Genomic DNA, 15,876 nt, shown 5'->3' on the forward strand with positions numbered 1-15,876 from the left:
TTCCATGGGTCTCAACTCTCCAGGTTTAAGGGATTCTTCCTTCAGCTAAAACATGCATGCGGAACCCAGAGTATGATCCAACGTGTGATCGGGAAACATGTTCAAATGTGTGTCAGTTTTTGTCCCCTGGTACTCGGGTGCAACATTCCAGACGCTTTACTAACACTCTCCCCACTTGGAGAGTCGGTGCCTTTAACCTCCTGTTTGGCCCAGTTTGCAATTTCTGCGTAAGATGAACAGGAATAGGGAGAACCAATTAGAGACTAGCTGGAAGTGTCTGGATGGGCAAATTTAACTCTCATTTCCCACCAGGAAGAGGAATTAACCAAAGGCTCAGCGTTTCGTGCCGGAAACACTAGGGCCTGAAGCAATCTTGCGGTGTTTTGGCCAGCTCAGAAGAATGCGAGTTGAAGAAAGGAGCTCAGGGGCACTGTAATTCACAAACCTGCAGAGTTATAAATGACAGCTATCATCCAAAATTATACTGAAGTAAGGCTGCGAAGAGGACTTGAATGCGGGGCACAATTGCTGGAAACCGATTTCAGAAGGTACACGGGAGTCGCACTTAAAGCATAGGAAAAGAGACAGAAGTTGGAAAATAATGCACTTGGCAAAAAAGGGCATATATGTTTTATCCAGAGCTCTCATAACCGAGGGGAGGAGATTCCCAGCAGTCTCCAACTGCCACCTGAGGGCTCACGTTGCCAAGGCAACGTGAGCAAGCCAGGCAGGAGTTACCTCACAGCAGAGGTCCCACCTCACAGAAGGGTGAGAAACCCAGCCAATATCAGACTCTCACCAGAGGTCCCACATCACCAAGGGGATGGGAACCAGGCAGGAGTGTCTTCACACCAGTGGGGCCACATCATCGAAAGGTGAGCTACTCAGCACATGTGTCCTCAAACCAGAGGACCCACATCACCAAAGGCCTCGGAGTGAGGCAGGCAGGAGTAGCCTCACAACACTGGGCCCATAGAATAAAAAAGTGAGGAATCCAGCAGTTGGAACCTCCCAGCAGGCGGCCCAGAGCACCGAGGCTATGGGATCCAGGCCACAGTGAACTCACAGAAGAGGGCCCATGTCATGAAACTGAGCAACCCAGCCATTGGGACCTCAGAGCAGGAGGCCCACATCCCCATGGGGATATAAATCTGGTAGGAGTGTCCTTGCACCACTAAGAACGTATCAGAAAATTTTGGGAGACCAGCAGTTAGGGCCTGACGCCAGAGGACCCTCATCACCAAGGGAAGGAGGCTCCCAGCAGGCTCCAACTGCCACCAGAGGGCTGACGTCGCCAAGGCGATGTGTGCCAACCAGGCACGAATGACCTCACAGCAGAGGGCCCACCTCAGAGAAGTGTGACGAACCCAGTCAGGATCAGACTCGCACCAGAGGGCCCACATCACCAAATGGATTGGAACCAGGCAGGAGTTTCCTCACGTGAGTAGGGCCACATCATCTAAAGGTGAGGAACCCAGAACATGTGGCTTCAAACCATAGGACACCCATCACCAAGGGGCTGGGAGTGAGGCAGGCAGGAGGAGCCTCACAACAGAGGACTCCAAAATAAGAAAGGTGAGGAATCCAGCAGTTGGAACCTCCCAGCAGACGGCCCAGAGCACAGAGGCTAGGGGATCCAAGCCAGAGTGAACTAACACCAGACAGCCCACATCATGAAACTGTGAGCAACCCAGACATTGGGACCTCAGAGCAGAAGGCCCACATCCCCATGGTGATGGGAACATGACAGGAGTGTCCTGGCATCACTGGGCTCACATCAGAAAACGTGGGATGCTCAGAACTTAGGGCCTGACGCTAGAGGGCACTCATCACCGAGGGGAGGAGGCTCCCAGCAGGCTCCAGCTGCCACCAGAGGGCCAACGTCACCAAGGCGATGTGTGCCAGCCCGGCAGGAGTGACCTCACAGCAGAGGGCCCACCTCACAGAAGGGTGAGGAACACAGCAAGGATCAGACTCTCACCAGAGGGCCCACATCACCAAGGGGATGGGAACCAGGCAGGAGTGTCCCCACACCAGTGGGACAACATCATCGAAAGGTGAGGATCCCAGCACATGTAGCCTCAAACCAGAGGAACCACATCACCAAGGGGTTCGGAATGAGGCTGCCAGGACCGGCCTCACAGCACAGGGTCCATAGAATATAAAAGTTGAGGAATCCAGCAGTTGGAACCTCCCAGCAAGCAGCCCAGAGCACCGAGGCTATGGGATCTAGGCCGCAGTGAACTCACAGCAGAGGGCCCACATCATGAACCTGTGAGCAGCCCAGCCGTTGGGACCTCAGAACAGAAGGCCCACATCCCCATTGGGATGGGAACCTGGCAGGAGTGGCTTCGCACCACTTAGCACATATCAGAAAATGTTAGGAGCCCAGCAGTTAGGGCCTGACGCCAGGGGGCCCTCATAACTGAGGGGAGGAGACTCCCAGCAGGTTCCAACTGCCAACAGAGGGCCCACATCTACAAGGTGGCATGCGCCAGCCAGGCAGTAGCGACCTCACAGCAGAGGGCCTATCTCACAGAAGGGTGAGGAACCGAGGTAGGATGAGACTCTTGCCAGAGGGCCCACAACACCAAGGGGATGGGAACCAGTCAGGACTGTCCTCCCACCAGTGGGGCCACATCATCGAAAGGTGAGGAACCCAGCACATGCGGCCTCATATCAGAGGACATACATCACAAAGGGGATGGGAGTGAGGCAGGTAGGAGTAGCCTAAAAACAGAGGGCCCAAAGAATAAAAAAGGTGAGGAATCCAGCATTTGGAACCTCCCAGCAGGCGGCCGAGAGCACAGAAGCTATGGGATGCAGGCAGGAGTGAACTAACAGCAGAGAGCCCACATCATGAAACTGTGAGCAACCCAGGCGTTGGGACCTCAGAGCAGAAAGCCCACATCCCCATGGGGATGGGAACCTGAGGAGTGTCCTGGCATCACTGGGCTCACATCAGAAAACGTGGGGAGCCCAGCAGTTAGGGCCTGATGCTAGAGGGCCGTCATCACCGAGGGCAGGAGGCTCCCAGCAGGTTCCATGTGCCAACAGAGGGCCCACGTCGCCAAGGTGATGTGTGGAAGTCAGGCAGGATTGACCTCACAGCAGAGGGCCTACCTCACAGAAGAGTGAGGAACCCAGCCAGGATAAGACTGTCACCAGAAGGCCCACATCACCAAGGGGATGGGAACCAGGCAGGAGTGTCCTCACACCAGTGGGGCCACATCATTGAAAGTTGCGGAACCCAGCACATGTGGCCTCAAACCAGAGGACCCACATCACGAAGGGGTTGCGAGTGAGGCAGGCAGGAGGAACATCGCAACACAGGACCCATAGAATACAAAAGTTGAGGAATCGAGCAGTTGGAACCTTCCAGCAGGCGGCCCAGAGCACAGAGGCTATGGCATCCAGGCCAGAGTGAAATAACAGCAGAGAGCCCACATCATGAAACTGTGAACAACCCAGCCGTTGGGACCTCAGAGCAGAAGGCCCACATCCCAATGGGGATGTGAACCTGGATGGAGTGTCTTCGAACCACTGGGCGCACATCACAAAATGTGGGGAGCCCAGCCGTTAGGGCCTGACGCCAGAGGGCCCTCATCACCGAGGGGAGGAGGCTCCCAGCAGGCTCCAAGTGCCACCAGAGGGCTCATGTCCACAAGACGAGGTGAGCAAGCCAGGCAGGAGTGACCTCACAGCAGACGGCCCACCTCACAGAAGGGTGAGGAACCCAGCCAGGATCAGACTCTCAACAGAGGGCCCACATCACCAAGGGGATGTGAACCAGGCAGGAGTCTCCTAAGACCATTGGTCCCACATCATCGAAAGGTGAGGAACCCAGCACATGTGGCCTCAAACCAGAGGACACACATCACGAAGGGGCTGGGAGTGAGGCAGGCAGGAGGATCCTCACAACAGAGGGCCTAAAAAATTAAAAAAAGTGAGGAATCTAGCCGTTGGAACCTCCCAGCAGGCGGCCAAGAGCACAGAGGCTATGGGATCCAGGCCACAGTGAACTAACACCAGAGAGCCCACATCATGAAACTGTGATCAACCCAGCCGTTGGAACCTCAGAGCAGAAGGCCCACATCCCCATGGAGATGGGAACCTAAGAGGAGTGCCCGAGCATCACTGGGCTCACTAAGAAAAGTTGGGGAGCCCAGCAGTTAGGGCCTGACGTCAGAGGGCCCTCATCACAGAGGTGAGGAGGCTCCCAGCAGGGTCCAAGTGCCACCAGAGGGCTCATGTCAACAAGGCGAGGTGAGCAAGCCAGGCAAGAGTTACCTGATAGTAGAGGGCCCACCTCACAGATGGGTGAGGAACCCAGCCAGGATCAGACTCTCACCAGAGGGCCCACATCACAAAGGGGATGGGAACCAGTCAGGATTATCCTCACACCAGTGGGGCCTCATCATCTTAAGGTGAGGAAGCCAGCACATGTGTCCTCAAACCAGAGGACCCACATCACCAAGGGCCTTGGAGTGAGGCAGGCAGGAGTAGCCTCACAACACAGGGCATATAATATAAAAAACGTGAGGATTCCAGCATTTAGACCTTCCAGCAGGCGGCTCAGAACACCGAGGCTATGGGATCCAGGCCGCAGTGAACTCACAGCAGAGGGCCCACATCATAAAACTGTGAGCAACCCAGGCGTTGGGACCTCAGAGCAGAAGGCCCACATCCCCATGGGAATGGGAACCTGGCTGGAGTGTCCTCGCACCACTGGGCGCACGTCAGAAAATGTGGGGAGCCCACCATTTAGGGCCTGACGCCAGAGGGCCGTCATCACCGAGAGGAGGAGGCACCCTGCATGCTCCAACTGCCACCAGAGGGCTCACATCTCCAAGGTGACGTGTGCCAGCCAGGCAGGAGTGACCTCACAGAAGAGGGCCTACCTCACAGAACGTTGAGGAACCCAGCCAGGATTAGACTCTCGCCAGAGGGCCCACCTCACCAAGAGGATGGGAACCAGGCAGGAGTGTCCTCACAAGAGTGGGGCCACATCATCGAAAGGTGAGGAACGCAGCACATGTGGCCTCAAGCCATAGGACAGTCATCACCAAGGGGCTGGCAGTGAGGCAGGCAGGAGGAGCCTCACAACAGAGGGCACATAGAATAAAAAAGTTGAGGAATCCAGCAGTTGGAACCTCCCAGCAGGTGGCTCAGAGCACCGATGATAAGGGATCCTTGCCAGAGTGAACTCACAGCAGAGGGCCCACATCATGGTACTGTGAGCAAGCCAGCCGTTTTGACCTCAGAGCAGAAGGCCCATATCCCCATGGGGATGGGAACCTGGCAAGAGTGTCCTCACTCACTTGGCGCACATCAGAAAATGTGGGGAGTCCAGCAGTTATGGCCTAAGGCAAGAGGGCCCTCATCACCGAGGGGAGGAGGATCCCAGCACACTCCAACTGCCACCGGAGGGCCCACGTCGCCAAGGTGACGTGTGCCAGACAGGCATGATTGACCTCACAGCAGAGGGCCCACCTCACAGAAGGGTGAGGAACCCAGCCAGGATCAGACTCTCACCAGAGGGCCCACATCAGCAAGGGGATGGGAACCAGCCCGGACTGTCTTCCCTCCAGTGGGGCCACATCATCGAAAGGTGCGGAACCCAGCACATGTGGCCTCAAATCAGAGGACACATATCACAAAGGGAATGGGAGTGAGGCAGGCAGGAGTAGCCTAAAAACAGAGGGCCCAAAGAATAAGAAAGGTGAGGAATCCAGCAGTTAGAACCTCCCAGCAGGCGGCCGAGAGCACAGAAGCTATGGGATGCAGGCAGGAGTGAACTAACAGCAGAGAGCCCACATCACGAAACTGTGAGCAACCCAGGCATTGGGACCTCAGAGCAGAAGGCCCACATCCCAATGGGGATGTGAACCTGGCTGGAGTGTCCTCGCACCACTGGGCGCACATCACAAAATGTGGGGAGCCCAGCCGTTAGGGCCTGACGCCAGAGGGCCCTCATCATCGAGGGGAGGAGGCTCCCAGCAGGCTCCAAGTGCCACCAGAGGGCTCATGTCCACAAGGCGAGGTGAGCAAGCCAGGCAGGAGTGACCTCACAGCAGACGGCCCACCTCACAGATGGGTGAAGAACCCAGCCAGGATCAGACTCTCAACAGAGGGCCCACATCACCAAGGGGATGTGAACCAGGCAGGAGTCTCCTAAGACCATTGGTCCCACATCATCAAAAGGTGAGGAACCCAGCACATGTGGCCTCAAACCAGAGGACACACATCACGAAGGGGCTGGGAGTGAGGCAGGCAGGAGGATACTCACAACAGAGGGCCCAAAAAATTAAAAAAGTGAGGAATCCAGCCGTTGGAACCTCCCAGCAGGCGGCCAAGAGTACAGAGGCTATGGGATCCAGGCCTCTGTGAACTAACACCAGAGAGCCCACATCATGAAAATGTGAAAACCCAGCCGTTGGGACCTCAGAGCAGAAGGCCCACATCCCCATGGAGATGGGATCCTAAGAGGAGTGCCCAAGCATCATTGGGCTCACTAAGAAAAGTTGGTGAGCCCAGCAGTTAGGGCCTGACGCAAGAGGGCCCTCATCACCGGGGGGAGGAGATTCCCAGCACGCTCCAACTGCCACCACAGAGCTGACTTCACCAAGGCAATGTGTGCCAGCCATGCAGGAGTGACCTATCAGCAGAGGGTCTCCCTCACAGAAGGGTGAGGAGCACAGCCAGGAACAGACTCTCACCAGGGGGTCCACATAACCACGTGGATGAGAACCAGGCAGGAGTGTCCTCACACTAGTGGGGCCACATCATCGAAAGGTGAGGAACCCAGCAAAGGTGGCCACAAACCAGAGGACCCACATCACCAAGGGGTTGAGAGGGAGGTAGGCGTCTGGACGGGCATATTTAACACTCATTTCCCACCAGGAAGAGGAATTAACCAAAGGCTCAGCGTGCCCTGCCAGAAGCAGATTAGGGCCTGAAGCAGTCTTGCGGGTTTGCGGCCAGCTCACAAGAAAGCGAGTTGAAGAAAGGAGCTCAGGGGCCCTGTAATTCACAAACCTGCAGAGTTATAAATGACAGATAACGTCCAAAAATATATTGAAGTAAGGCTGCGAAGAGGACTTGAAAGCGGGGCAGAATTTCAGGAAACCGATTTCAGGAGGTAGACTGGATTTGCATTTAAAGCATAGGAAAAGAGGCAGAACATCGACAATGATGCACTTGGCAAAAAAGGGCGTATGAGTTTGTTCCTGAATATATTCAGGAAAAAACACATACGCCCTTTTTGGCAAACCAAGCAAGCTTGCAATGGAAATCCGAACTACTATGAAGTGTCACTTCCCCCCGGTCTAAAGGGCCATCTGAAAAAACTGTAAAATCCAGAAAGGCAAGACAGGCCATGGGGAAAAAGGAGCCTTGTTATGCTGATGGGCGGGATGTAAATTGCCAACAGCCACTCTGGAGAAGTGTATGGTGTTTCCTGATACATCTGAAAAACAAAGCAACAGAGTCTAGGGCATTTCCACTTATGGTCCTATAGCTTAGGGAAATTAAAATCAAAAAGACACAGCCACCCCAAAATTTGGGATGGCTCTGTTTACAGGAACCTCTTCTACGGTACAAGTTAAATATCCCAGAGAACAAATAATTGATAAAGAAGTTGCGGTACTTACGTACAACAGAATACCACTCAGCAATGAAATCTGTGTCACCAGGCCTGTACCAGCATAATGAGTGGATTGAGGCACGATGATTCTAAGTGAAATAAGTCACACAGAAAAAGAAACATCATAAGGTATCACTAATGCACGGAATGTAAACTTGGCTACACAGGAACTGATTTACAAAACAGAACAGGGTCTCAAGTTTAGAAAACCAACTTATGCTTGCTTAAGGGGAAAGGTGAGTTGGGGTTCTGCATAAAACCAGAGTTTGAAATTAACACAGATACCGTTCCATAAGCCAAATATGTAATAGACAAGACCTACCCCTTGCTCAACGAAATGGACTCAACAATGAGGTATCACCTCACACCTGTTAGAATGGGCATCATCTGAAAATCCACAAACAACAAATGCTGGAAAGGGTGTGGAGAAAAGGAAGCCTCTTCCACTATTGTTGGGAATATAAATTGATACAGTCACTATGGAGAACAATATGGAGTTTCTTAAGAAACTAATAATAGAATTACCATATGATACAGCAATCCCAGTACTGGACATATACCCAGACAAAACCATAAATCAAAAAGAGACATTCACCTCAATGTTCATTGCATCACTATTTACAATATCGAGGTAATGGAAGCAACCTAAATGCCCACAGACAGACGAATGCATAAAGATGTGGTACATATATAAAATGGAATATTACTAAGCCATGAAAGGAATGAAATTGGGTCATTTGTAGAGACGTCGATGGATCTAGAGACTGTCATACAGAGTGAAGTAAGTCAGAAAGAGAAAAACAAATCTTGTATATTCATGCATATATGTGGAACCTAGAAAAACTGTACAGATTAACCGTTTCGCAAGGCATAAATAGAGCAACAGATGTAGACAACAATCGTATGGACAACAAGGGGGGAAAGCTCTTGGGGGGGTGGTGGTGGGAGGAGTTGAGAGATTGGGATTGGCATGTAAACATTTATATGTATAAAATAGATAACCAATAAGAACTTGCTGTATAAAAATATAAAATAAAATTAAAAAGAAATAAAATTTAAAAAACAAAACAGAAAAAACAATTATTCCCTTCACATACATGTATTTATATGAATAAATTATTTCCATGCTTATATCTGTAAATACAAAAAAGAGGAATAAATTCTACCTTGAACCAAAAACGAAAAAGAGAAAAAAAAAACAGAACCCACCAGTTACTCAGAGGAAAACCGTATCAGGGCACTTGCTCCAGTTGTAAACAATTCTGAAGTTGGTCAGTGGTGGGGAATCGTCTCCCATTCAGCCAGCAGCCCCCACACAACAAGCGTCCTCATTGCAAAGCTGGGGCACCGTGCTGAGGCATCTGTGAGTGAACGTGAGCTGAGCCCCAGGCCAGTTGCTGCTGAACTGTTCCCACCCTTCCCAGGTAAAACACCTGAATATATACAAGGACTTGAAAGCCTAGAGGAAGGGCCATGGAGCCACATGAGTGACAGCATGCCAGCTGACTTGGTGCCTGCAGGCCAGCCAGGATGGCCCTGGCCCTGGGTGCTCTTCTGGAAGATTTCCATTTCCCTACCTGAGATACCCGTCCTGTCCCTGCCCCCACTGCTTTTTTCCTTCCTCACCTCTGCCCAGGGAGAAATTCCAGCAGCAGGTATGGGTGACACATCCTCTTCTTTAGCAAGTGGCAGCCTGGCAACTGCTGCAGAAAGTCCAGCAGAGCCCCACTCACACTGGGCCACCCACAAAGCCGTGGCCTCTCACTCCCTCCCACCAGCCCAGCCCCGAGACTGCTGACAGGGCAGAGAAAATGGCGTCAGGCACAGCTGCAGGGGCTCTTGCTGCCTGGAGTGGTATTTATATTGATCTCAACCCAGGCACACCTGGGGAGGGCTGGCCGGCATGGTAAGGCTGCCCAGGTCAGCCAATCATCACCCCTCAGGGGCTCACAGTTGCAGAAAATGGAACTTGCTGAACCGGCCAGGTCCAAGGAACAGGTGTGGGCTCCTGAGAGTCAGGATAGACAAGGGACTGCAGCTTTGGCTTGTTTTCTAATCATTTTATCTGGCCCATGAGTGGGAGACAACTTCAAGAAAAGCCTCTCCTAATGAGAGGAACCCAGGAGTCAGGGAGAGGAGGGGTGGGTGGTGGTTGGAGACAGAGGCCTGGTGCCCCGGGTGCAGTGGAAGTCTCTGGAAGACCAGGTGGAGGGAGGCCACACAGAGTGATGCCCAGGGTCACAGACCTGTCGGAGCTGCTGTTTGTTAGTTCAAGTCCTGCTCTGAGGTGCTCTGTGTCAGCTCTGAGCGACAGGTGAGATGGGGGTGCTCTTCAATGAGGGCTATGTGCACGGTTCCTGTGTGCCCAGCCCTGCCACGGTACCTGCAAGGGTAGCTCTGTATCCTGGGAGAGGCCTGACCACGAGAGCCCCGTGGGCTGGGTTGGGGGTGGGGTACCTGCCCAGGAGAGCTCCATATCCTGGGGTTGGCCTGACCACGAGAGCCCCATGGGCTGCTGGGGACCTGGTAAAGGATGTCAGGACAGTCAGTGAAGCCACCGAGGATATACCTCCAGTTGCTCCTAATTCCTACACCCTGCTGGTCATTCTACCAACCACCAGGACATGGTATTCTGTATTAGTCTTCAATGATGCCTTCTTTTGTATTCCATTAGTCCCAGAGTCACAAGAAATTTTGGCTTGTGAGTGGCAGGACTCAACATACAACTAAAACAATACTTCCGGGCCGTCTTGCCCCAAGGGTTCAAAAATTCCCACACCATCTTTGGGGAAAGCTTAGCTAAAGACCGAAAAGTTCTACCTCTGGAAAAGGAAACCCTCCTTCAATATGCAGACGACATTCTGATCGCCAGCCCTACTAAGGAGGCCTCTGAACTACCAAGCCAATAAAGGATAGAAGTTGTCCAAGAAACAGCTCAAATATCGCAGACTGCGGTGACCTGCCTGGGCTTCATTCTCACAGAAGGTCGGAGAAGCCCATCCCAGGAAAGGGAAGAAACCATTTGCAGCCTTACCCCTTTCTAAAACTAGAAGACAGAGTAGAGTGTGACTTCCGGGAAGATGGCGGAAGAGTAAAACGCGGAGATCACCTTCCTCCCCACAGATACACCAGAAATACATCTACGCGTGGAACAACTCCTACGGAGCACCTACTGAACGCTGGCAGAAGACCTCAGACCTCCCAAAAGGCAAGGAACCCCCCACGTACCTGGTTAGGGCAAAAGAAAAAACTAAACAGAGACAAAAGGATAGGGACGGGTCCTGCACCAGCGGGAGAGAGCTGTGAAGGAGGAAAAGTGTCCACACACTAGGAAGCCCCTTCGCGGGTGGAGACTTCGGGAGGCGGAGTGGGGGAGCTTGGGAGCCGCGGAGGAGAGCACAGCAACAGGGGTGCGGAGGGCAAAGCGGAGAGATTCCAGCGCAGAGGATCGGGCCGACCGGAACTCGCCAGCGGAGAGGCTTGTCTGCTCGCCCGCCGGGGCGGGCGGGACTGGGAGCTGAGGCTCCGGCTTTTGTCGGAGCGCCGGGAGAGGACTGAGGTTGGCGGCGTGAACACAGCCTGCAGGGCGTTAGTGCACCGCGGCTAGCCGGGAGAGAGTCCGGGGAAAAGTCTGGACCTGCCGAAGAGGCAAGAGACTTTTACGTCCCTCTTTGTTTCCTGGTGCACGAGGAGAGGGGATTAAGAACGCTGCTTGAGAGAGCTCCAGGGACGGGCGCGAGCCGCGGCTAAAAGTGCGGAGCCCAGAGACAGACATGAGACGCTAGGGCCGCTGCTGCCGCCACCAGGAGGCCTGTGTGCGAACACAGGTCACTAGCCACACGCCCTTCCGGGGAGCCTGTGCAGCCCGCCACTGCCAGGGTCCCGGGATCCAGGGACAACTCCCCCGGGAGAACGCACGGCGCGCCTCAGGCTGCAACGTCACCCCGGCCTCTGCCGCTGCAGGCCCGCCCCACACTCCGTGACCCTCCCTACCCCCCGGCCTGAGTGAGCCAGAGCCTCCGAATCAGCGGCTCCTTTAACCCCGTCCTGTCTGAGCAAAGAACAGACACCCTCCGGCGACCTACACGCACAGGCGGAGCTAAATCCAAAGCTGAGCCCCTGGGAGCTGTGAGAACAAAGAAGAGAAAGGGAAATCTCTCCCAGCAGCCTCAGAAGCAGCGGATTAAAGCTCCACAATCAACTTGATATACCCTGCATCTGTGGAATACCTGAATAGTCAACGAATCATCCCAAATTAAGGAGCCCTGTGGATGAAAGGCTCTTGGTGCTGCAGCCAGGAGTCAGTGCTGTGCCTCTGAGGTGGGAGATACAACTTCAGGACACTGGTCCACAAGAGGCCTCCCAGCTGCACATAATATCAAACAGCAAAAATCTCCGAGAGATCTCCATCTCAACGCCAGCACCCAGCTTCACTCAACGACCAGCAAGCTACAGTGCTGGACATCCTATGCCAAACAACTAGCAAGACAGGAACACAACCCCACCCATTAGCAGAGAGGCTGCCCAAAATCATAATAAGTCTACAGACACCCCAAAACACACCACCAGACGTGGACCTGCCCACCAGAAAGACAAGATCCAGCCTCATCCACCAGAACACAGGCACTAGTACCCTCCACCAGGAAGCCGACACAACCCACTGAACCAACCTTAGCCACTGGGGACAGACACAAAAAACAACAGGAACTACGAACCTTCAGCCTGCAAAAAAGGAGACCACAAACACAGTAAGATAAGCAAAATGAAAAGACAGAAAAACACACAGCAGATGAAGGAGCAAGATAAAAACCCACCAGACCCAACAAATGAAGAGGAAATAGGCAGTCTACCGGAAAAAGAATTTAGAATAATGATAGTAAGGTTGATCCGAAATCTTGGAGATAGAATGGACAATAGAATGGACAAAATGCAAGAATCAGTTAACAAGGACCTAGAAGAACTAAAGATGAAACAAGCAACGATGAACAACACAATAAATGAAATTAAAAGTACTCTAGATGGGATCAATAGCAGAATAACTGAGGCAGAAGAACGGATAAGTGACCTGGAAGATAAAATAGTGGAAATAACTACTGCAGAGCAGAATAAAGAAAAAAGAATGAAAAGAACTGAGGACAGTCTCAGAGACCTCTGGGACAACATTAAACGCACCAACATTCGAATTATAGGGGTTCCAGAAGAAGAAGAGAAAAAGAAAGGGACTGAGAAAATATTTGAAGAGATTATAGTTGAAAACTTCCCTAATATGGGAAAGGAAATAGTTAATCAAGTCCAGGAAGCACAGAGAGTCCCATACAGGATAAATCCAAGGAGAAATACGCCAAGACACATATTAATCAAACTGTCAAAAATTAAATACAAAGAAAACGTATTAAAAGCAGCAAGGGAAAAACAACAAATAACACACAAGGGAATCCCCATAAGGTTAACAGCTGATCTTTCAGCAGAAACTCTGCAAGCCAGAAGGGAGTGGCAGGACATATTGAAAGTGTTGAAGGAGAAAAACCTGCAACCAAGATTACTCTACCCAGCAAGGATCTCATTCAGATTTGATGGAGAAATTAAAACCTTTACAGACAAGCAAAAGCTGAGAGAGTTCAGCACCACCAAACCAGCTCTACAACAACTGCTAAAGGAACTTTTCTAGGCAAGAAACACAAAAGAAGGAAAAGACCTACAATAACAAACCCAAAACAATTAAGAAAATGGGAATGGGAACACACATATCGATAATTACCTTAAATGTAAATGGACTAAATGCTCCCACCAAAAGACACAGATTGGCTGAATGGATACAAAAACAAGACCCATATATTTGCTGTCTACAAGAGACCCACTTCAGACCTAGAGACACATACAGACTGAAAGTAAGGGGATGGAAAAAGGTATTTCATGCAAATGGAAACCAAAAGAAAGCTGGAGTAGCAATTCTCATATAAGTTTTATATATATATATATATAGTTTGCTTGAGTGCAGTGTTTTTTGTTTTCTGTACTGAATTCATTAGCATGGGTCCGTATAAAATTTAGCATAGGTCAATATATAATTTGTAAACTAATAAGGTCTTAAAAGTGAGGAATTAAGTCTTTTAAATTTAATTATTTATTGTAAAGAGCAGAATAGCATACATAAACAGGTGCCTAAGGAAAACTTGTATTCTAATATGGAACTCTCATGAACACCTTTTTTTTTTTTCTTCTAACAGTATGATAGTAGGCCATTTGATTATTTTTATGGCTTTAACTTTACAACAATGAAATATTCGTAAATTAAAAAAAAAAAAAAATAAAACTAGAAGACAGCTTAGGGGTTCCTGGGGAGGCCAGGGTTTGCTGCTTCTGGATCCCTAACTACAGTCTACTAGCTGGGCCTCTATATGAAACACTGAAAGGAAAAGATGATGATCCTTTTGAACAGAATCCAGAAGTGGCCTTTCAAGAATGGAAAGAGCAGTCAATTCAGACCCTTGCCCTGGAACTCCCTAATTGAGCTAAACCCTTTGACCTTTCCATTCCCGGTGAAAGGTGAATCGCCATTGGAGAATTAGTGCAAAAACTGGGACCACTTGAAATGGAACAACGCAAGAATGCCATCCAGGTAGGATAAACTGCAGTCACCAAGGGGCTTGGCCCACTGCCACATCTGGCCAAGATACTGGCAGTATCTAAAAACCTGGAAATCAGCAGCCCAAAAGGCCACCTCCCTCCTAAGGGAAAAGGACCCCACGTGGTGATCCTAATCACCAACCATGCCCTGAAGTTGCAGGGTTCGCTCCGTGGGCACACCGACCTCGAGTGAGGAGGCCCTCCAACTCCAACATCCAGAGAGATAACCGGGGGCAACAGGGCACCATGACGACTCGTGTGAACATCACTTGACCTGGAGTTTCTCTCATAAAACAACAATAGTGTGTCCCGAAGGAGTAGACTACTGCTTGCAGGACTTACTGCACCCGGAGGGGAGCTAATAATCTTGGCGGGGGAAACGTATATCACACTGTCACCATAGAAAAGCCTACAGACACCGTGATGATGGTGGCCAATAAGACTGGCTGGACTCCTGTTTACTTCAAAAGGCTGTTGACTCAGTGGCCATCATGGTCCTTGATCACCACGGACCCTGGACTGTCTGGGAGTTGAGCGGGCAGGGCTCTGACACCTGGTGCTGTTTTTACGTTAATTCAGGGGCCTAATTGAAGAAAGAGCAGACTACTGGTCAGAGCATCTAGGCTGGCAGAAACGGTCAGCCTAAGGTGGCCGAACAAATGTGGGGCGGGGTGAAACCGGCCCCCACAGCGTCTCTGCACATCTCTTTCCTGGACCCTTAAAGGTCATTAGAATCTATAACACTTCCAATGCTGGTGCTCAGGCGGACGAGCAGGGAGGCAGGGGTCCTGGGGCCAATCAACGTCACCTGGAGGCTGCTGGGGAGAAGTTCTGACCCTCGTCCCCTGGTATGAGGGCTCCCAACTCAGCACTCAGCAGTTACAGAAGAAGGGTCTGCACCCTCAGCACTCCAAGAATGAGGAACGGGACAAAAGGCAGAGGAGGGGTTTGTCCCCAGCAAAGCCCATTAAAAATCCCTGGGAGATAAAAATAGAATCTGGGCAATAAAGTCAAGTCTGACCTTTTTTATCCTTTGTGCTTTGTCTAATTTCACGTGCTCCTAGGGTCCCGCATGCAGAGGATCGACATCCGGCACTTCAGACCAGATTTCCTAGTGCAGAATGGCTGGGTCGACACCTCAGCTCCTGGGGCCCAGTGCAGACTCTGAGATATAGAGCCTGAGCTGCAGCCAACCCGGCCCTCGAGAGCTCCGCCCCCTCCCTCCCACTGACTCTGACAGGATCTCTACACAGCAGCCCAGCCCACAGCCCATGGGGTAGTGCGTGCTCTCACCTCTCCATTCTCTGATCAAAATATAAAGTTTCCTTTGCTTGTGAACCAAACTCAGTCTCGATCTGTTGGCCCCAATGACACTGGGCAGGGGGACACTTGTTGGGGTCCACTCTGGAGGATCAGTAACAGAAATTGAGACTATTGTAACTTCAATGAACAGATGTGTGAGCCAAACTGTAGTTAACATAGAACAGTTTATAAGGCTCGGGTAAAATAAGATGTTTCTAACACTTCCATTTGATATTTCCATCACTTTATTATAAGCAAGTTCAGTGAAAAGGTTTGTCTTATTTGTCAGGTCAATATTAGAG

The sequence above is a fragment of the Globicephala melas genome, chromosome 5 (genome assembly GCF_963455315.2).
Source record: "Globicephala melas chromosome 5, mGloMel1.2, whole genome shotgun sequence".
Lineage (NCBI taxonomy): Eukaryota > Metazoa > Chordata > Mammalia > Artiodactyla > Delphinidae > Globicephala > Globicephala melas.